At 40.8% G+C, this 23708-nt stretch overlaps 1 protein-coding gene across 2 annotated transcripts in view; it reads left to right on the top strand.

The window, feature by feature from the left end:
- The window catches only part of BICRAL (BICRA like chromatin remodeling complex associated protein), a 96410-nt gene that overhangs the window by 2862 nt on the left and 69840 nt on the right, over positions 1-23708 (top strand). The window contains exon 1 of one of the 2 annotated variants that reach the window (XM_006122087.4): positions 18877-19264. The exons of the other annotated variant lie outside the window; for it this stretch is intronic. The gene's annotated coding sequence lies outside the window, so the exon portion shown is untranslated. Of the gene's footprint in view, positions 1-18876; positions 19265-23708 lie in introns of those variants that run through there. 2 annotated transcript variants of the gene reach the window in all.

Raw genomic sequence — 23708 nt, 5'->3', positions numbered from 1 at the left:
ACTGATCAACAACACAGGTGAGTAGCTGTGAGGAATGGTGGGAGGTCGGGAGGGCTGAAACACCCCAGCCAGCTGACTGTGGCTTTCAGCTGAAAGAAGCTGCCCCACGCTCCAGCTGATCGGCGGCTTCTCCTCTGTGCCTGCCCAGGTGGAGCTTGGTGCACCCTGGCTGAGCGTCATGGCCAGCTGGCCGGGCAGCTACTTCTCTTGCCTCCAGCCCAGCTGCCCTGCGCTCAGCCCAGGGAGGCTGCGTCTAGCTCCAGCTGTGCTGGAGCAAGCTTCCCAGGCTGAACGCAGGATCACAGATGCCCATCTGATGGACTGTATACGACTAGCAATCTCAGACTACAACCCAGACTTCAAGACACTGGCAGATACTGTTCAGTCACAGGTGTCACACTGAGACTTTGTTATTGGAAGAAAAAATATATAATTATCAATACTTGATTTTAGATTTACAAAATAGCAGAGAAGAAAATGTATAAATGTAAATGCTTCATTTGACACTTAAATAGCATGAATTAAAAACAGACCATTTATTTCATAACTATAAATGTGATTTTAATTTTATATATTGCATAATTTAAAAATAAACTGTTTAACAGTGTGTATAAGGGCTGGGGATAGCAAGTGATGGACAGGAGTCAAGAGGGGGGGGGGGCTTCAAGGAAGGGTGGGGCGGTAGATCTTCACCTGTTCTGAGACTTAAAAAGTGATCTTGGGTGTAAAAAGGTTGGAGACCACTGATGTAGATGGTATCATGACCTTTCGTGGGCATAACCCACTTCTTCAGATGATGGGAGTTCTGATCATGTGCAGACCCAAAATAAATAGGAGAGAAGGGGAGAGGGGAGGGAGAAAAAAAGAAATGGGGTGGGAGACAGGGAGCAGGTTCAAACAGCTTTTTCTGTAGATTCCTGTCAGGAAGGCTACTATCAATTGACTTTGATTCTTATCTGCTTCGTTTTGACTACCCAATCTTCAGAAACTCACTGATTCTCTTAACCCCCCTATTTTCTATACCCTCTGCTCCCTGTCTCACACCCCCCTCCTTTTTTTTCTCTCCTATTTATTTTGGGTCTGCACATGCTAAACTCAGAACTCTGGTTATCTGAAGAATTGGGCTGTGCCCACGAAAGCTCATGATACCATCTACATGTTTTGTTAGTCTATAAAGTGCTTTCAGACCATTTGTTGTTTTTTTTATAATATATCTGTTTTTTGGTGAGGGTGTGTTTGATTTCTGTGTCAAAAGTAAAATTATCGTATAAGCTACTAGGGAATATCTGTCAAGTATCAGAGGGGTAGCCGTGTTAGTCTGAATCTGCAAAAGCATGCATCTGACGAAGTGGGTCTTTGCCCACGAATGCTTATGCTCCAACACTTCAGTTAGTCTATAAGGTGCCACAGGACTCCTCACTGCTTTTAGGGAATATCTGAATCTTGTATGTAGTAAAGATAACCCGTTTTGGGCCATAGAAGAAGGGGGTAGTGAATTGCCCATCTTATTTTGCAAAAACTAAGTTTTAAAGTGTCCTGGATTCCAACTGAGAGGGGAGTAGTGGTGGAACCATTCCTTTTGGTGTTATGATATAAAAATTGAAGGATGACTGTCTAGTAAGATAAGTACTTTGCAGCAGGTTGGTAAGCATGAGGCGAAAGTAATACTGACACTGACACAGTAATTGCAGTGGAGTCACATTGCTTTCCTGTAATTGATTTCTAGCATAGGAGAGGTAATAGTCTATTCAGATGGAATATAAAAGGGTAATGTAGTGTTTTAATGCATTACAGCACTTAGCTATCTCAACACTGCAGACTTAATGGGTCTAGAATTCTGCTTCTAAAGGGAACATAAGAGTTTTTGAATCTTTATAAGTAATATCTCATGTTTTTGGAAAAAGAGTATGTATTGAACCTCTCTAGTCTGGCACTCTGGTCTGGCAGCATCCATGGTTCAACATGAGTTTAGTTAGCTGGATGTCCACTTATCATGGATGTGACCAAGTTTCCCACAGTCCCATAAAGTTTGTTTACAGCCACCAGACCTGGCTCTCAGTGTTCTGTGCTGCTGTTTATGTCTAATTTGCCCCTAAATGTTTTCTAAGAGCCCAGTAAGCAGTAAGGATGTAAGTGTGTAGTTCGTAATGTGATTAACCAATAAGCCTGGGTTTATTGGATAATCATAATGATTACAATCCTGTCTATACTAGAGGTAGCAAGGGGGTGAGGGAGGCAGGATCCCGTGCCCGTGGGGAGCTGGCTTTTAAGCTAGATCCCTGTGTGTGCCAGCTCCTGAAGAGCTGCCTTCCCCTACCTGCTGCCTCCCACAGTAGGGGAGGTGGAAGCTGGTGCTGGGGAGGCGCCAGGTCCCTATGTGTGTTGGCTCCTCCCCCACCCTCCCCACTGCTGTCTCTGGGAGGTAGCAAGGGGGCGGGGGAGGCAGGTGGTTCTGCAAAGCTTGCACGCACAGAGAGCCAGCTTTTTCTGGTTTGGCACTGATTAGATCCTGAGGGTACCAGACTAGAGAAGTTCAACCTGTACTGAATCATGAAAACTAGAAAGAAATTCTGACAGTCTTCCCCTCCCCCCCATATTTGGTAGGAATTATATCAATACAAAATGTAGGTTCACTGAAATATATATAAACATGCCTTAGAGAGTATGGAGGTAGAACTGTGTTAATCTGTAACTTTAAAAACAAAGAGTAGTCCTGTGGTACCATAGAGGCTAACAAAACTATAATATGAGCCTTTGTGGGCAAAACTGCCTTAGAAAGACACTTGTGCCAATTAACAGCAGAAACAAATCATTCCCATGTGTAACTGCTATGGAGTTATCTGATTATTTAATGATCTTCATGTAAAAAAGTAAAAATTTCCTTTAACATTAGTATTAACCGTTAAAAATAAGAGGTAGATGTATGTAAAATGCCACATGACAGGCAGAGTTTCCTACCTTATGCACTCACTAATTCAGGTAACACAAATAATACACTTGTACAATCATAAAAGCACTTGCCAATGAACATAATTCTGACAAAAAACACCAGTCTTGTTCCATTTCTCATCATCTCAGGAATGGAAGTGCTGTTTTGAAGTATTAAGTTATGAAAACTTAATTACCTTTGCAAAACGGTAATTTGAAATGTTAGAAATAGCATGACACTAAACTACATTTATCAAAATATATTAAATACTTCTTGTGATGCAGTATATTACTTTTGTCATTTAGTTTACTCACAAAACTTGGTAATCTTACTGGGGAGCTTTCTGCAGTTTGCTGATGGTGCAAAGTAGTAAGAGCCAACTGTATTTGTGAGTATGATATTCACATAAAGAATGAAATTTTTGACAGTGGTAAGCCACAGAACTGATATCTGGTGTTGGTACCAAATTACTTTGAGTTGCATGGATTTCAGAGGGTGACACTGTGAACTAGTAATGAAAGGTTACAGAAAAAGGAGCAACAAAGTCTTTATCTTCAATTTTCCTCATCTTTTCTGTTGTTTTGTAACATTATATAACTTTCACCATTTGAGTTGAAATTTTTCATGCTTGCTCTGCCTCAAACTGAATTTTTGGGGAAATTTCAACAAAAACAGGCTAGATATTTCTGAGAACATAGTTAATGAAAAATAGATAGTTTTGCCAATCTTAATTTTTGTTGTTTCTTTGAAGCGGTCTAGTGGCTTCATGCTTTGAGTGGGGAACTTGAAATTTGGCAATCAGATAGGCCTGTGGTCTGGGGGAGTTACCATTTGTTGTCTAATTTGGTTTAGTTGTAAGCTTCTGAAATTATTGAGCATGTGCAAAGAGCAGAGGTTTTTAGATGCTGCTAAAGTCTTTGAAAGTTCTGTCTAAAGCACTGACATCTTAGTGGTTTACAGATCTTCATTTGTGCTGAGCATGCAACAGCCCCATGGAGTTCTTAAATGTCAGTTGTATTAAGCATCCTCCCAGGCCCCAACTAATCTTTATCACATTGTTACAGATATAAAACATTATCTAAATTTGAAATACTTTGTGGATTTTTTTAAATTTCTTGAGTCATGGCCCTTCGAAGAAAGAACTAGTGAATTTAGAAATACATTAGAATGATCCATTATTAAAAAAATGAGAATGTTTTTTATGCACATTAATTTAGGTAAATTCTAATTAGTAGAGGTTGTATTCTTAAAAAATAACCTTAAGGTATCTGTGTAATGCTCTTGTCTTTGTACAAGAAAGTCTTTATGGCTATGTCTACACTGTAGTTGGGATTGAGCTGGGAGCAGCAAGGGGAAGACAGACTTGAGTGCTTTAACGAGAATGCTAAAAATAGTGGTGTGAACTAAGGATGGTAAAGACTAGTCAGCTAGTCGACTATCTGATAAGCATTTGCTAGTTGATAGGCACTTTCGCATTCCTCCTTTGAAATGTACAAGAGCCCCAAGAGGGGCTGAGGGGAGGGAGGGGTCTGAGCTCCCAGACCTGGCAGGATCCGGAACTGAGCTGGGTTATCTGTCCGCCTGGCTCCTAATACACTTTAAATGCAAAGCTGCAGTGTGGGTAGGTCCAGATCCCAGTGCAAGCCAGGACTGAGCTGGGCTCCTGGCCAGCCTGCTAAAAGATTTACTGGCAAGGGGTGGGGGGAAAATGCATGTAATTCTATAGCATTAACCTATACGCTTTTTGCTTATCAGTTAATGGGTTAATCGACTATGCTATTACATCCCTACTGTAAGATCTTTTACATGACAGACTTTAAATATTGCTGAAAATGAGAATCAGGCCCCTACTACCTAACATACTATTGTAAGCACTTTTGGATACTTTTTACATGAAAAGCACTATATGAGTCTAAAATGCTATTCTATTTTAATGCAACTTCATATTCACTGTAAAAGGAAACTTGCCATAGGACTCTCCCTGCAAGCACTCTTTTTCCTTTATTCCCTAAGGAGACGTCAAACCCTTCTATTAGTCCTGTTACAACACACTCATTTTTCTCACTTTGTTCTTTTGCTTCCTTTTGGATATGTGTGTCTTTGTCTATGTAATGTATGCTTGAGAGATAGTCACCTCCCATTGCTTTTTACTACTTAAGTTTTTGTTTCTATGTGCAGGGCTAGGCATCTGATTTTTATGGCTCTCGGGAGACAGTATATGAAGAGAAATATGCCCTGGACTTTTCCACTTTACTTCTTGTATTTTCTCCTGAGAAGTCCGGCACTCTAGTAATTCTTTTTGGTAAAGGTGATAGGATATGATTCCTTCTTCAGTGTACACAGCTTTTTCAATCAACTTGAATATGTCACAAGTTGATATAGGTTACCTGTTTAGGCTGCTTTTAATGCTTTATGGCTTCTGTTTATATTTGTAATTTAAAATGATTTAAAATTAAAACTAAATATAGGAGACCAATTTTCCCCCCATCCAAACACCGGAAATTCCCTTCTAATATATATTGCAAATTAAAAAAAAATATCCTAAAATACTGAAATCTGAAAATTGTCTACTCTGTATTTCCATTACATAAGTAGTTCCAAAGATTTCAAGTTTAGATTTTGCTGCTTTTTATTATGCAGAGGGAACTGGGTGGCTCAGATTCTCCAAGGCAACAATGAGGGCTTTCATGGGTACTTTAGATAAACCGGCAGAAGTCTAAGTTGGTTAGATAAAATTAGATTTCATAACCCATTATCATTCAGCTTTCACATGTTGGTCTTTGATTTAATCTGGCCTCAGTAATGATTGAAAATAGTTACCAATTTATTACTGGTTTCTGTATGGAAAACAAGAAGTTCAGTCTAGTTCCGAGTGGCATAAACCATCATCACAATATTAACTGGCCACATAATGATATCACTGAAGAAGCCAAGGACTGAATTGGTATCAACATTGCTTTACACTTTTACCCTTAGAAGCAGTTTTTCTTCTAAAGGAGAATCAGCAGGGCAATGTGAGAAAGATTGCATTAGTACCTCCCACGGTGCAGTGGATGGCAGATAAGAGATTTAGCATTTTATGGATTTTTTTATTTACCACTTAAATTCCGTTAATTTTTTAAATCAAATTTAAACTGTACATTTAGTATTATAAAACGTTCAGTCAGATTTGTACCACTACTAGCATGAATTTACAACTTGCATTTATAATGTTGAAACCCTTTATAAGTAAAGTAATCTAGTATCTTCCATTTGTTATAGAGTTTTAAGTGGCAAGCATATTAAAACTGAAATTCCACTTCTGTTGCAAACCTGTATTTCATATGCTCAAATCTCTTTCAAAATATTTAGAGGATAAGCTTCATGTTTGCATGTTAGCGCAGATCTAGGGCTCAGCACAGATTGAGAAGTCACAAGCCCTAGTTTTGTTCCTAACACTGACTCGCTGTGTGATCTTGGTTAAATCCCAACATTTTAATTATCTCTGCTAATTTCGAATGACCAACTTGTCATACCTGTGGCTTGTGCCTGATTTTCAGATACTGAGCTGCTGTAGTTACCACTGACTGCAACTGGAGTTGTGAATGCACAGCTCCTCTGAAAATTAGGCCTAAAATGGAGACATGGAAAATTAGAGGCAACTTTTCTTTGCTACAGTTTCTCCTTCTATAAAATAGCTATTCTAGTCATCTACTTTATTATGTAGATGTAGGTGTATTATGACGGTTAGCTATTTGTCTCATTTGTGATCCATGGTTGATTATAAGTGTAAAGTAGTCATATATTTGATCTCAACTAAAGATTGTATTTTGAATAGCTGACCTTCTGTTAAATACTGAAGATTTAGAAGACAATGTTAAGGCTTTTATGTTTAAGTAAATAGGACCCAAATCTCTATGCCTCTGTCTTAAATGTAGGTTCCATACCATGCATGTGGAATAGGTTGAGTCCTAATGCGGTATTTTTCAAGTTAATGCTATCATGAAATAGAGACTGTCCCATAGCTTCAAATCTCTATTTAAAGGCATTACATAATGATTCTCTGCTATGAAACCTGAAAAAGGTAATATAGAAGTGTATTTCTCTGAGAGCTAGTTGTCATATTTGGTTCAAAACAGCAATGGGCCAATTGTGCACTCTTTTTCTTTCAGCAAAAGATTCCTTAGGTGTGTGGTTGTGTTTTTTTTTTTTTTTTTTTGCCTGAACAAGAATAAAGTGTAAGGATCAGGTTTAAAACAGTTCAGTTTCTTTTGTCTGCCTGCGTTTGTTTAATTATATAGGGCCCAACATTGCAATTCTTATTCATGAAGAGTAGTACTTGAAGTCAGTGGGTTTTTGTGTGTGACTAGATGGTTCATGTGCAAATAGCAAAACTTGGATCTTCACAGTATGAGCAGAGAGAAGTTACATTTATTAGTCATTTAGGGGCAATTCCTACTGTTGCTTTCACATGCATAATAGTGCAAGTGCAAGAAGATGGACATCGTACCCAAAGGACTGAAAGTGAACAATCCATTCATTTTTTAAAATTGTATCCTTTGGTATATATGGTTGTGACTATTTTCTTCCACTATTTGATCTGAGGAAGTGGGTCTGGCCCACGAAAGCTCATCATCTAATAAACCATCTTGTTAGTCTTCAAAGTGCTACATAGTCCTGTATTTTGTTACATGCATAATAGATTGTCTTGCAACAGAACCGATGCAGGTTTGGTCACTCAGAGTGTGAAAATCAGTATTTGAAAGCATGAATAGGAGGTGTGCACACATGGTTTCGATCCTCGCTCTTGGTGTATTGCCCGTGGTGGTTGGTCCTCTTTCATTCCATTCCCCTACCATTGCAGATCTTCAGTTTTCCAAATTAATCCCTCTTTATCTTTCTTATTCTCATTCCTTCTGTTTGGTACAGGTGTTTAAAATACTTGCTTGGATTTGGAACTAGCTCTGCTAGATCGCTAGAGGATCACATGTGCAGAGTGCATTGTAGTAATATTAGACCACATTTATATTTTGAGATGTTTAAGCATACTAGTCACCTAGATTTATAGGAATGTAACATAGTAACATTTCCCCATACTAAAGTTATTTGTTCGTGACAATTTCAGGCCACTGCATTGTGCAAATTATAAATTAGTAGAAAGTTCACTGCCACTGTACTAAGGCTGCTATGAATAGCAGATTTAAAGCAATTCTGTATTTGCTGCTGCACAGCAAGTATATTTTCTGTTCCTTTTATAGCACTCAAAGAAGTTCTTTCATGTCATTAACAGATAGGTCAGATATGTGTTTTCTTTTTTCACCTGGATGCTTTGTACGTTTAGCTAATACCCATATTGGTAGAGCCCTGTGTGGATACAAAATGTATATCTGCATCTGCAAAAATGATCCATGGATATCTGCATCCATATCCATAGATGCAAATACTCATGGATATAAAGTGATTTCTGTGGATTTGCAGTGCTCTACATATTGTATTCATTTAGATACTGGTTGGTGGAGCTGCACATCTTTGTGTTCAGTCTTTCAGAGAAAGAGAGAGTGACCATGTAATGTTCAGGGGAAAAAAATATCCATTTGTTTGTCTTAGTATCTCAATTTTCCATTTCCCCTCACAGGGGAAAAACGTTAGGGGTAATAAGCCATTTTTGTTGGCTTCCCTAACATGAATAGGAACAAAAAAAGTGTTTATTTTCTCTAATGTAAAACACCTAGCAGAATTTTATACTCCATTTAAATTTTGTCCCATATGGATCTGAATTCATTTTGTTAGCATAACTTACCTATAGTATCTGGTATGGTCTTGCAAATACTGCAGCCTGAGCTTAGAAATTAGCTCATTATTATTAGGCAACCATAAATGACTTTATGGTTATGTGAGACAGGTTGGATCATAGGGCTCCCTTTGGGATTGTCAACCTGTGTGCTAATCTTGCCCCTGAGACTGCCTACTTGCCCTCTAGGGCATCCCCCCCCATCCTGTCGTCCTGCATTTCTCCCGGCCAAGACATCGAGTTCGGGTAACAGCCCCTCAGCAGAACAACAGCTCAGCTTTGGAAGGGGTCCGCAGTAAGGCTGTTGACAGAATCCAGGAACATTGCCCCAAAACCCAAATAAATCAGTCGTACTTTGTGTAAAATTTTACACAGAGAAAGCTTATAAATTTTCCCTCTTTATCAATGGAGAGAGATGCACAGTGCATGTCACTGAAGTAATATGGGTAGGAAAAAAACTGCAACTAGAAATCAGTAGAATCTGGCAACTGTACATTTGGGCAACAGTAAACAAAATGTCTCAGGCCATACACAGAACCCCAGTGAGCCACAGGTTGCCCAATAAATGCCTAGGAATCTAGCCAGACTGCTAGATTGTGTGCCTGTTCCACAAGTGATCAACAATTTGCCTAATTCAGGCAGGCAGAAATGCTCTTTACTATGTCTTCTGGTTGATTCCTCAAACAACCAACGTCAATCTAGGTTAATCAGATAGCTCTCAAGCACTAAGGCAATTGACCACTCTGTTACTTGTATTCCATTGCATCAAGAGTACTGCCCAGCATATGAATGGATCCAACAACCATCTGGCATAGATTCACCATTGTCATGAATTTCTGAGCTTATTCAGAGAATTTGCCATCCACATGGAGATGGATGTGATCTCTTAAACAGTTTTGGTGTCTTCAAACACACTGTGGTGAGCATCATTATCAGACTCCATTGTGCGGCAGGACAACAGACTGATACCAATGTCATTTTAACACAATTTCAGGACTCGCAGACAAGAAAGACACACTACATGATCTGTTTTGGAGTAGATTTCTTGCAGCTTTGGTTGGATGTAAACAAAATAATTACACGGCACTGGTCTTCGTTTGCCTCGTGTTGGCACTAATACTGCAGTACATCCAAACAAGTTATGGCAATATGTGCAAAGTGAGGGGCCTCATCTTTCACTAAATCCTGAATCATTGTAACTTCATTCAAAGTTGACCTTGCATTAATCAGCTGGACAATAGGATAAGATCAATGTCCACTGACATCCTCTCTTTTGAGAACAATTTTGGTAAAACCAAAAAAGTCAAACTAGGGATGTAAAATTCCAGTTAGGTGGTTAACTAGTTACAGCGTTTAACTGGTTAACTGCGGTGGGCTCTGCTGTGCTGGGGGCAGGGGACAAGGGTGCTGCTCCAGTCCAGCTGGGCAGGAGCATTCCCCACACACCGCGTGAGTGGCCTGGCTGGACTGCAGCAGCCCATCATGACACTGGCGGGGGCTGTTCCGGCCAGGCCAGGTGGAGCCTGCTTCAAAGGGTGGGGGGAGAAGGCTGCTCTGGCCAGAGCAACTCCCCCACAAGTTAATCAGTTACCCAGATAAGCATGCCAGCAAGGGATATGCTTACTGGTTAACCCTTTATATCCCTAAGTCAGACATCTCAATAATACATTTTTCCTCCCTTGTTTCCCCCTTCCCACTGTCCCAGGGTTCAAGGTACCATCAAGGTACCATCTCTCAGGCCAATAAATCCCAGCCTACAGCAGCATTGCCCCACCTCCCGGGCTACTCTAAAACAACAAGCTGAGTTCACCACCCCGGAAGGGAGAAAAAAAATTAAATGTACCGGTATATGTTTTGTATCACAATATTTATTTTATTGTGAATTGTTATATATCATTGATTACCTCAGCGGTAGATAAGGGATTCTGAAAGGATATAGGGTAATATTTTTCCTTGTATTATATGTAGCATAATCACCTACTTCTTCTGCTTGTCAAATGGTAAGCTCAAGCCCTTTTCTATAATCCAAAACGTGGAGGTTTATTTTCTTTTGAAATATGAATTATTCATAATTGTTTCAAAAAATTACAGTTACTGTACTAATCATTTAAACATTTAGTTTTAATTTTTGTGTTGTTTTGGATTAAAATTATGTGTGTTTGTCTATAATAAAATGCAAGACTGTGTATTAAAACAAAAAGGAAAAGAAATCACTGTTTAACTGGAGCTTTAGAGCACTAGTTGTAAAACTTGCTTGGTGTGCTGGTTGCCATGAGTAATAAAAGGAGGCTTTGAAAAGTAATCCTTTGAAATATTTAAAATAATAACTACACTTTGGTTGGAATATAATTGTCTTAAAACTTAGTCTGTATTGAACCAATTAGAGAGCGGGGAGTCACAAATAGCAAGTATAGATAAATATATCAATGTACACCAAGAAGAGCTATCCTCAGGAAGCAGGGACTGAATTTAGTCCACATGGGTGCGTCTACACAGCAGAGCTTAACTTGAAATAAGATACGCAAACTGAGCTATGTCAATTGCTTAGCTTGTTTCGAAATTGGGAGCGTCTACACAGCACTTATTTCAAAATAGAGCACTCTTCCTTCGACTTCCTTATTCTTCGTACTGTGAGGGTTACTTACAGGAGTCAGAGTAAGAAGTTTGACAGTTTGACAGTATTTTAACTGCCTGCTATGAAGATGTGTACTAAGTTATTTCAAAATAATGCTACTTATTTTGAAATAATGTTGCCGAGTAGACATAACCTTAGAGTCCCCAACAAAAGACACTTCAAGGATAATAAGCTTCAAGAGCCATATGACTTGAAATGGTCATTAAACACAAAGGCTACGTCTAGACTGGCATGATTTTCCGGAAATGCTTTTAACCCTAACCCTCAAACCTGGAACCCCCCTCTAGCATTGCAGATCCCTCATCCCTGGGCCCATGCCAGAGCCCTCTTCCCTCCTGTTTACCAACCCCCTGCCTCAACCCACAGCCATCTCCTGTATTCTGACTTATTCATCCCCCCCCCCGCTAGCCTGGGGCCCCTCCTGAACCCCAAACCTCTCATCCCGGCCACGCTCCAGAGCCCACACTTCCAGCCAGAGCCCACAACCCAGATATCTGCTCCAGAGCACCCATCTATACCCAAAGCCCTTATTTACAGATGAAATCCCTTTTAGAGCCCTCACCCGAGTCCCATGGCCCCACACTTGCCACATCTGTGTGCAGAAATAAATTTGTTATGTAAGTAATTTTGCACTAGGACATTAAAAATTAGAGGGAACCCTGTTTCCCTCCCAAGAAGTCTGCAGAGCAGCGAAGTGGTTGTCCATACACCCCTTCACCATGCACTATGCAGTCACCCAGCAGGCCAGAGACAGTTCGATCTTTGGAAGAGCAGTGCTCCAATCAGTGGACAACTTGACCACACCTCCTGAACTTGGGCTTCTCAGTCATCTGATTGGAACTGACATGAACAACCATGCAAAGAAGAAAAAAAACAGTTACTCAATTTCTTATTACTGTTCTTCAAGGTGTATTGTTCATGTCCATTCTAATACCCACCCTCTTACCCCTCTGTCAGGCAACGTCTAGACTGCAGGCTTCTTTCAGAAGAAGCTTTTCAGGAAGAGATCTTCCGAAAAAACTTCCAAAAGAGAAGTGCATCGAAAAGTCGATCTGCTTTTTTGAAAGATAGCGTCCATTCAGTGTAGACGGTATCTTGCATTTAAGCTGGGATTACTATGGACAGAGTGGCCACCAGGACACCTCTGCTTTTGGAAAAAGGCTTCTTCCTCGTAGAAAGTGGTTTACCAATGTTGGAAAAACCCCTTTGTTCTTTCGATTTTTTTTCGAAAGAACATGATTGCAGTGTGAACATAAATGAAGATTTTTTTGGAAAAACGGGTTTTTCTGAAAAAACTCTGTAATATGTAGACATATCCTTAGAGTAGCCAGCAAGAAGGAACTGAGGGGCTGGCGGGCTGGCAGGGTTCTATAATTTGAATGCTATGGAGGTGTGACTTCAAGGAGCGCCCACCTGACCTGATAGATGGTGCTGTGAAAAAAAAAATTCCAGCTACCATGCATGTGAGTGCATATACACATGATTGGAACAGACATGAATAAGTTATAAGAAGGTGAATTACCATTTTGTTTTTCTGTTTTCTTACAAACATGGCCAGACATGGGAAAAAAATCTTTGAGTGATGTCCCCATGGGTGCTCCACTGTAGGTGTCGGGCTCGTCCCAGCGCCACAGATCGGAGTTTTGCAGAGCAGTAGTCAACCAGACCGTGCACGCGCAGTCAGTGTCTTGCGCCGTTCGCGCCCTTTTCCTCATGCGTGCGGTCCGGCTCCCGCCAGTTCCTTCATTGCCACCCTCAGTCGCAGATGGAGCGAGCTCCTCTCCTCAACTGTTTAGTCACAAAATAAGAAATTTGTAGTCAGTTACTTGTTATTTCTTGTTCATAATTATATCTGTAGTTAGTTAGTTTATCTTATTTGTTTAAAAAAAAGTTTTTTGGCTTATTGGCCGTTTTTTTCAAAGAAAAAGAAATTCTTAAACTTGCGGTGAACCACTTTAGTTTCTCTCATACTGTGCCAGGCTCAACAGGTTTTAAAAAATGTGACACTTGTCGCAAACCCATGCCGGCATCAGACAGGCATTCTTCTTGCATAAGATGTCTTGGAGGGGCACATGTGCCTGCACTGTTCAAAACTTGCAGCCAGGGCTTGCCAAGACAGGGAGATGCGACTCTGCATGCTCCTTTTCGATAAAGCGCTTCAGCCTCTGGACCTAACATTGTCACAGCTCCTTCTGACCCCCCCTACGGCCCAAAAATGTAGGGCCTCTTCTGGGTCTTTGCCTAAAAAGCGCACTTCTCCGGCATGCTCTCTACTACTAGTACCGACAACCAGGGTCAGCACTGCAGACAAGCCTGATTCGTCTGGCACTGCCTCCACTTGTCCAAAGGACCTCTTGGACCCGAAAAACCGTCCCAGGGCACTGTCGGTATTGACAATGGGAACCGACAATTGGCACCCGGCACCGAAGGCACCATCAGCACCTACAAAAACTCTGGCACCAGCACTACCGACCGCATCAGTACGAGCATCCCTCCTCTCCCCAGGTGTGTCTAAACTCTATCGATGGAGCCATGTAGATTAGGCTGATCGGCAAAGGGAAATGAAGCCTCGATTTAAATAATTGCGGCTTCATTTAAATTTAAATGGCTGCCGCGCTGAGCCAACAAACAGCTGATTAGCTGTTTGTCTGCTCAGCGCGCTAGTCTGGACGCTCCGGTGCCAACCTGAAAGCCCTTTATCAACCTCCCCGTTATGCCTCGTAGGATGAGGTTTACCGGGGAGGTCGATAAAGGGCTTTCATGTCGGCAGGGGAGTGCCCAGACTGTCCCGATCTGCCGACAAACAGCTGATCGGCAGAGCGGGGCAGCCATTTAAATTTAAATGAATCCGCGATTATTTAAATCAAGGCTTCATTTCCCTTTGCCGAACAAACAAATCTACATGGCTCCGTCAACGGAGCCATGTAGTTTAGACGTACACCCCCAGACTCACCAGCACTGAGGAAGGTGCACGCAAAATCAGATAGACCGTGTAGTCCTAGCCCTCCGTCACCAACTTTCTCGTGGCACCATACTCTTCACCACCACCACGCCGCAAGTCTCTCTCTCCATTACCTCCAATACCGGGGCGTGCTTTCCATCGTACCACCCACCCAAGGCACATATCTCTCTCTCCTCCCCCCTCCTCCAGAGGTTTGGTGACGCTTCATCATTCCCCAACATCAGAACCCGATGATCAACAATCTGATACCTCTCCCACTGATCATTCCGTGTCCTCTGCAGATGAAGCCATCATCCCGGGGGTTACGTCACCTACGGATGATCTTAACAGTTCCAGGAACTGTTAAAAAGAGTGGCCACTAGCCAGGAGGTCCAGCTAACTGAAGTCCAGGAGAAGCAATATCATCTCATTAAAAACCTCCAACGCTCACAGCATGCAACAATAGCATTGCCAATAGACGAGGCTATTATGGAGTTGGCCAAGGAGATCTGGCAGACCCCAGCCTCTTCTCCGCCTACTAATAAAAGGGTAGACAAAAAATATTTTTTCCTGACCAAGGGTATGGCATTCCTATTCTCACACCTGCAACCGCAACTCGTGGTTGCGGCCCAGCATAGGTCAAAGACTCCGCAGTATAAGAACACTGCAGTGGAGAAAGAAAGTAAACGTCTAGACCTGTTTGGCAGGATATATTCTTCCTGAATGCTTTTATTACGCATCGCCAGTTATGCCACATTATTGTCCAAGCATGACTTTGACAATTACACCAAACTCATGCACTAATGGAGCATTTGCCAGATGTCAAAATACTCAGACTAAAGTCTATAGTCCAAGAGGGATATGCATCTGCTAGAACTGGGCTTCCGATCACACTAGATGTGGCGGACACAGCAGCTCATTCCACCGCCACCACGATAGTCATGAGGAGGGCCTTGTGGTTACAAATTGCTGGAGTCCCATGGGAACTGCAGACTGAAGTGGAGAACCTCCTGTTCGACAGCCAAAAACTTTGCAGAGAAGACGGAGGAGGACCACTCTTCATACCCTTGGGATGTATATGGCATATGTGTTCATGTTTTGATATGAAAGCAACACAAACCCATTATTCATTATCATCAGTTACAGTGTACATAATTCTGAACATGGTTTTGTATTGGTTTGTAACTGTGACAGTATCAGATTAACAAAAGTATCTGGGAGGATTTTTTTTAAATAAACATTTAGAAAGTTCTGTGAATGTATAATGTATATTGGTAATTGAAATTAGTAGTAATTTTTATGTGGAAGTATCAGTTAGGGATGTAAGTGAGTAGTCGAGTTGAGTACTTGATTACTCGCTTCCTCACTTGCTAAGTAGTCCCTGTTTGTGGTAGCCCAGGCTGGCTGTGGGCAGAGGTGGCTGCGAGGCGGAATTGGCTAGTAAGCTCACCCTCAGCACCTCTGATACAGAGGCAAGTAGGGAAGTGAGTAGTCGAGTACTCGACTCAACTACTCGCTTATATCCCTAGCTTGCACTGGCTCTTGGAGCCACCTACACTGCAGCTCTGCATTTTAAATGTAATAAGAGCCCAGCAGCTCTTACTACATTTAAAATGCAGAGCCGCAGTGGTCCCACAGCCGGTGTGAGCTGTGACTGCTAAATCCAGGCTCGCCTCAGCTCCGGGAGCTACCCATGCTGTGGCTCTGCAGAGCGCCTCCCCTAATTGATTAATCGTGTAGTCAATACAAATTGTATTGACTACATAATTAGCCAGATACCCACTCCTTAACATTCCTAGTATCACTGTGGTATTTTGGTATGTATTTATGGTCAGAGTTCAGTTTTTTCATCAGAATGAAGAAGACACCTGTGCTGGATGGAAAGTATTTGAGTGGAGTTGAGGTATTGAATGAGTTTTTACAGTTTGCATTTGAGGATGATACAGACTAGCAATCTTAACTCAAAGTTTAAAACTGGAATTTCCTAGTTTTTAAAATGTGTCAATAGTATGCGTAGATATGTCATAGCTATTAATGTGAACAATTATCCACAGGATATGTACAGTCCTGTGTTTGCCTTCCCACCAGCACCTTCTAATGACTCTTTACAGCTCAGCTTCCTCTTTTAACTCCTGTAAAGCTGATATATTTTCTTTCTTGTCATTCTGTAGAGCTCTTGTTCCCTTCCCTGTCTGATTATCTGCATACTTTCACCTCACCTATATCTCTGCTTCTTATCACTGCCCCCTACTTTCCTACTACTTTCAGCTTTTAATTGCTGATCTGTTGTCTATAGATACAGACCTACATATTTGTACATATTCATGTTGTTATAAATTTTCATCTAAAAGTAGTAGACGTAGGGGAAAAAGGGGATGTGGTAAACATTTGAGATGTTGGGTAACCTCATAAAGGAATATAGCTGTTATGGTGTCATGGGAGGAATGTAGGCCACCAGTGAGGTGAAGGGGGCCAGGAAGTCCAGAAGTGACTTCAAGGAGTAGGGTTATAAGGTGGGTGTTTGATGCTTACCTTTTCTTGGGGGTTGATGCTAAGCCCCAAATGTGCAATGCAAAGTGATAAAGACACAAAGTTAAGGACATGAAGGAAATTTAGAATGCTGTGAAACTAATTATTTTTAATGGAAATAGATAATGCTGTAATCTTTTTTCTTGTAATTCTATTACATCTTAATTTTCAACAATAAAAATAAAGGGAGATGTCAAATTTGTGTAGATTGTAGGTTGTTTTGGGATTAAATTGAGTGGCATCAATCAAAACAAGACATTTTGAGAGAGAGAGGAGTGGGTCATGGGGGTTGTAGAGGAAAGAGAGTATGGGGGAGTGATTGGAGGTGTGGAAGACGGGCAGGAGGGGGTGAAGAACAGAGAAATGGACAAGTACTGGGAAAGATCTGCGGGTGGAAAAGAATGGGAGCAGTGTTTCATCAAAGTGCAGATTCTCTTGCCACTGTTTTCTCTCTTAGCTCAAACTCTGCTCTTCACTCTGTACTGCCACTCGTCTACTGCCCCCCACAGTTCACCTCTCCTCCATGTCTTCATACCCTTGCCACACTGTGTCCTCCCAAGGATTTCCCCTGTGCCTCCACAAGCTTTCCTTTTTCTGCTCCCCTCATTTCTGAGCACCATTTCATCTCTTGGTTCCTTACGGAGTCAATCAGGAAGCAATCATGTGTTTATGGCCCTTTCCCTACCTGTGGAACACTAATGGTGGTGTTCTGTGGGAAAGGAGCCAGTACTTCATGCTTCTGTACCCTTCCAAAGCCAGGCGTTCTGCTCACCAAATCAGAAGAAACATAAGGATCTACATTTGGAACCCAATCTAGGATTGCCAACTTGGCATCTGGTCTGGAAAGTTGGCAACCCTAATGCAGTCCAAGAATTCTTACTCATGCAAAAATATCTTTTAAGTCAGTAAGATTGAATGGGGTGTAATTCCAGGAAGAGCTTGACCCAAATGGTATTTTGCCTGAATAAGAACTCCAGAGGAGAGCCTTTTATGTGTTTCATTTTAAGGTGGGCTATCTGAAATCATTAAAAACATAAACCATGTCTACATTTGAAATTAGGACATTAAGGTACTGTCTGTAAATTAATCAAAAATATAATCCGGCACTTTGTTTCTTAGAGAGATTCTACTTATATTACCATAAGCATTTTTGAAATTGGCCATTTTATATAAAAAACTGGTAAGTATTTGTTGGAACTTAATAACTAATGAAGGAAAAATAGTGCTGCCAAATAGTCGCCAAATCCTGGTCTCTAAAGAGCTTTAACAAAACTAATTTTTCAGGAAAGGTGAAGGGAGAATAATTTTAGTCCCCAGATTTTTTTTTTTTTTTTTTTTTTACAAATTATTCATTTTGAAAACTAAAACTTGCAATAGAAAAAAGGAGAAGCTGGTCTTTAAAGAGCTATTTTATTTTTATAATGTTACCTGTAAATCTTTTAAATGTAAGAATCGGGATGCAATCCTCAATGAGAGATTTTTGTAAGCAAGACTTACAAGATCATGTCCAAATTGTATTTTATGGGAAAATTTATTTTACTGTTACTACTTTGTTCTGAAAGAAAACATTTCAGCTATTTTAAATTGTATTATACATTAAAACCCAATAAAAATAAAAATATTACTACTTGTAAATAAAATAAATTATTACAGAATTCAGTATAAGTTCACTCTGACACAAACTTTGGATTGCATCTTGTCTTTCGAGACTATTCAAAACTTTAAAATCAAGAGCAATCTTGTATTGCAATGGCTTTGAGACTGAATCTGAAAGTTCACTTTATTACTGCTGTCAGACATTTCTAATTTAACTTGCTTTTAATTAAAATATAATTTTGGAGGTGGGACACATTCATAATTCACATTTTTTAATACAGAAAAGTCAGTAAATTGCAACTTTTAATGGAAAGGCTGCTGTTTTATACATTTTTAGTTTAAAAATACAATTGTCCTGTATTTTATAGCTTCAGTCAGGAAGAAATTTTTGAGGCTTTCTGTATGCATTTATCTCTAAAAACAAGGTTATTTTGCTTTTTAAACAAAAATACAAAGTAGATTACAACTTTGAACTTAAAAGTGTACAGCTCAGCCATTTCTAGATGGTCAGATCTACAGTTGTCTAAAAAAACTTTTAAAAGTGTCTAACTTTAAAAAATGAAAAGCAGAGTGTTAGATAGAGCATGGAAAATAATAATGTCTGTGTGCGGTGGCTGCATGTCTTTTTCTTTCCCTCTGCTTATTCTCTCTCCGTGTGGCTGGCAACCCTTGCTCTGTGCTGTGCTTGAGCTGTGCAGTGCAGTGCAGTGCTCTCCTCTCTCCCTTTCTCTTTCTCTCTCTTCCCCCCTCCCTGCCTCCCTCCCTTCTCTCTGTCTCTCGCTCTCTCTCTCTCTCTCTTACACTGCCAGCCCCTGATGTGATGGCGAAGAAACCCCGTTGACAAGGCACTGCTTTTTCATGACGGTGAGTTTCCCTTTGAGTGTATTATAATTTTGTGATAAAAATTTCAAGGAAAAAAAAACACACAACCTCCTTCCTCCCTTCCTTCGGGGAGGGAAAAGAGAGGGGGGAAATCTATCTCCAGACAGACAGAAAAGAAAGAGGAGCAAATTAACAACCAGGAGTTGCCAAAACCAGGATATTAGGTTTCAGCCCAGAGAGCTATTGGCTCTGGGGCTATGTATATAAATATATATCTAGAGAGAGCGAGAGGGGAGACAGCGAGAAAGAAGAGGGATATTTGGGTGGGTGGTTGGTGTCGGGCAGATGCTAATTCACATGGAAATGAAATATTTATTTCTTTTTCAGCGAGGCTGCGGTGGTGGCTGCTGAGGCCACTTGGAAAAAAAAAAGTTGTTTCTTAAAATAAAGAGGAGAGAGAGAGGCGAGGGATAAGGTTTCAGGTCCAGGCTGATAACTGCAGAGGGGGGAGAGGTTTGGGGTGTTTTTCCCCCTCTTCTTGCTGATGCCATGCAAATGCAGGAGAGGAGGGAAAAAAATCTTTTAATGACTCATTGATTGAGCTGGTTTAAAATTAGTTGTTGGTCTTTTTTTTATTTTCCGCCCCCTTGATGGCCATCAAGAGAGGGTTAGAAAGAGGAGAGGGAGAGGGAGTGTGTGTGTGTGTGTGAGAGGAGAGAGGGGGATAGAGAGAGTGTGAGAGGGAGAAAGAAAAATAATCTTTTCAAATCTCCTCCCTCTTTTTTCCCCCCTCGTTTCTTTGCTTTTCTCTAAAGCTCTCTGGGCTGTGAAACACTCTTTCTTCCTCCTCCGCTGGAAAATGGAGACACTTCTCTCTCCTGGCTATGTAGGGCTGGGAAGGATTTTTCTTTTTTCCTCACTCCTGGCTTGATTTTTTCCCCCCGCTACCTGCTTCCACCACTTTGATCTTGCAGTTTCTTTGAATTCGTCTTTCTGATTTGGGACTTCTGCGGATTTATTTTTCTTCGTTTTTATTGTAGCCACTAGATTTTGTTGGTTTATTTGAAATTCCTTCTGAAATAGCCTGTCTTCCCCCCCCACCCCCAAGGAGTGGAGCTGATGAGGGCGCGCGCGATTTTTGGGCGGTGGGTTTGGGTTTAATACTATTTTTCCTTTGTAGGATCAGGCTCTCCTCGCCGCTTTCTTGAACGTATTTACCTGTATATCTATTGTAAAACGGAGCAATAAACCGCCTTTCTCTCTAGTGACCCGTTTGGTTTTCCTTTTTAAGGGCTGCATTTGATTCTTGGATTATTTCTCTGAACTTTTTTTTTTTTGAAAAAATCTCGTTTTTAGCCTAACGCAAACCCTGGCGTTATGGAGGGGGCTTCCTTGCGGCAGGGGAAAGTCATTGTTGTTGGATATTTGTGTGTGTTGGGGGGAGGGGTTGCCTAATTTCAGTTGCTTTCTTCAACCTTTCTTAATCTTTTAGCTCACGAGGCTGCGGGGGGAATGTACTAACGTGCCATATTTTGTAAAGGAAAGTCACATTTGAAGGGGAAATAAGATATTGGGGTGTTTGCTTTTTAAAGTGTTATTTAATAACCAGTGGGGGTGGGGGGGGGAGGAGAGGCGAGGGGCTGCGGAGGCCTTTTGCTTTTCTTGCCACGCTGCTCGCTCCAGTCTCTTCAGGATGTAACAACTTGGGAAGAACAAGGATCTCTCCAGCCCCGCAGCTGGGCGCGCTGGGCTGGTCGTTTGCTGCGCTGGGCGGCTCGTGTGTGATTCTGACTGCCCGGGAGAGCAGGAGAAGATGGCGCTGGCTGCCTGGCCGCCTGCCAGCGTTTGTTGCGCAGTTTCTCTGTGATTCTCCTCCCTATTTGGCCGCCGCCTCCTCCTCCTTTACAGGCGCCATTTTAAAGCCCTGGATGGTTGGTCTTATTTTCTTTCATGTTTCGGCAGTCGCCCTCCTGTGCCTAGCTCAAGGCATTGCCTTTGCTCTTTCGCTGCTCGACCAGCAAAGAGGTCTCCTTCCTCCTTCGCCTTGGTCTCCTTCGCTGCGGGGATGGGTGGGAAAGCGCTCTCCCTCCCCTGAGAGGGGCGGGGGTGCGTGTCTGCGGGGAGAGGAAAGATAGTGTGGCTGTGTGTTAAGGAAACACGCCACAGTTATTTTGCTCGGAGTAGATGTGTCAGGAAGAGCCCTTCTGTGTCTTCTCTACTTGATTGGAAGTCTCTTCCCTTCCTTCACCTCTCAAATGATCCCCACAGCCCTGGGCTGTTGCCAGTTCTGAGAGGGGTGCACTCCTGGGAGTTGTGTGAAATGCCTTCAAAGCCAAATGACTTGAGGGAGGTGTGAAGGAGCCCCAGAGGTGGTGGAAACTCTATTATTTCAAGGGCGATAATGTGAATTAAATATTTGTTTACCTCTGAATCCATAACATGCGCCAAACTTGGGAGGGAGATACTCCTACAGTTGAAATTAATATCACAGCGAGTTTAAAAGCATTTACCTCCTTGTGAAGGCTGCTGTCTCAGGCTTTGTTGATAATCAAAATAAGGTGTGTTAATAAATTAAAAGGAAACATCAGACATTTCAAAAATACCTGTTGCGAAGACATGACAAACAAAACATTCTTCATTACTAGAAAGACTATGAAAACTGCTTTTAAATAGCCTAGCAAAATTCTACTTAGCCACATGCTTAGGGCAAGTAACTCAGTAGTTTTTGTTACCCTGTTTGTGATAGACATGAATGAGTATTTTTTTTGGGGGGGGGGGGGGGAGCTTGTATTTTCTCATTATCATTTTTAAGATTGATATTTAAAAGAAATTGCTCATTGAGAATTCCCTCCCATTGGTTGAAAAATGTCTGTTATGTTTTGATGCGGTGGGGCTTTTTTTTTTTTTTTTTGAGCTGTGTTAATTTGAATGAGATGGTTGAAATGTTCCTTTTTAAAAAACCTGTGCCTATAGCATTCAAATTCTACACAGTTTAAAGTGTAGTCATTAATATGTGCATTTAGGGAAAGGATACAATCTATATTCAGGAGATAGGAATGAATTCTGTCAAACTGTAAAAAAACGATTGAAGCTCATGGCACATTTGTTTGTTTACCTTTTAATTTTATGCCTTTTGATACAACATGTTCCTGTTCCAACTCTGGCCTCTAATTTTTTTATGATGGTAGTGAAAGTCCTTTTCATTTGGAATTAATTTTAAGGCATTTATAAAAAAACTTTTCCTATTAATGAAAGAAAATGAATGTTGAGTTATATTGTCAGTGAGAAATTAAACATTTTTCTAATTTATTTTTTTTAAATTCTTTATATAAACTAATGTCTATAGCACATCTTGACACAACCATATTAAAGCTTGTTTTTTGAAGACAATTATTACTGACAGGACAATAAATTCCTTGAATTCATTATTTGAATTCAATTAAAAGGTAGTGGAATTCTCGATTACCTCTGAATTTTATTTTTTTTAATATAAATGAAAACACGTCTCTTTCAGAGCTGTTATTTGGCATTATTTTACTAAGAATAATATTGAAATCGTAATAGTGAGAAGTAATTTGAGTAGTACTGATTATTTATAATGTGAATCTATCTACTTTGTGCTAGTGATTGGGAGATTTCTTGTAGATTTTTGTACTAATTTGAAAAAATTAGTAAGTAAGTGATAGAAATATAGTAACAATACTAAGAATAATATATCACTAATTGCTCAATCCTGCAAATGCTTAAACACACACATATGTTTGTGAATAATTCCAAACATTTACAAGCTTAGGAATTAAATGCACAAAGGTCATATTAACAAGTGTCACTTCTTTCAAGACGAGACCAGGCAAATTTTGCTGGGACAGAGTATGGAAAAACCGCATCCTTAATAGGTATATAATAGTGTAGTCGATTAACCAATAAGAAAAAGCTTATAGGTTAATGCTATAGACTACACACATTTCCCCTCCTCCCCTGCCCCTTGCCAATAAATTTTTTAGCAGGCTGGCTAGCAGCCCAGCTCAGTCCTGGCTTCCACTGGGTCTGGGACCAACAGTTTTGAACAGACCTTGACGTCTTTTTATGTACTTATCACTACTGGATTTTAATTATTTATTATTATTATTATTTTCTCTAGAGCCAAAACCTTGACTATACCTTAACCAAGAAATTTGTACCCTGACAAAAAAAAATATTGACTACCACTGGTTTATACCAGTTACTAGAGATGTAAAACCCCATTTATTAAGTCAACTAATTGACTAATCGAATAGTAGATGCATTTTGCAGCTGATTCCAGGCTCCATGTGGCTCTGTCACTTTGAAATGCTGCACGAAGCTTTATACTGGGCTCCTTTGGGTGTTTCAAAGTGACAGCGCCACACGAAGCCCAGAGTCAGTGGGGGAGTCCCCAGCTGATCCCGGGCTCCACACAGCACTGCTGCTTTGAAACACCGTGTGCATCCTGGAGACACCCCAGCTG

The sequence above is a fragment of the Pelodiscus sinensis genome, chromosome 3, assembly GCF_052426305.1.
Source record: "Pelodiscus sinensis isolate ZL-2025 chromosome 3, ASM5242630v1, whole genome shotgun sequence".
NCBI classification, from domain to species: domain Eukaryota; kingdom Metazoa; phylum Chordata; order Testudines; family Trionychidae; genus Pelodiscus; species Pelodiscus sinensis.
The sequence above is the reverse complement of the archived record's forward strand: the minus strand, read 5'-3'. Positions and strand labels throughout refer to the sequence as shown.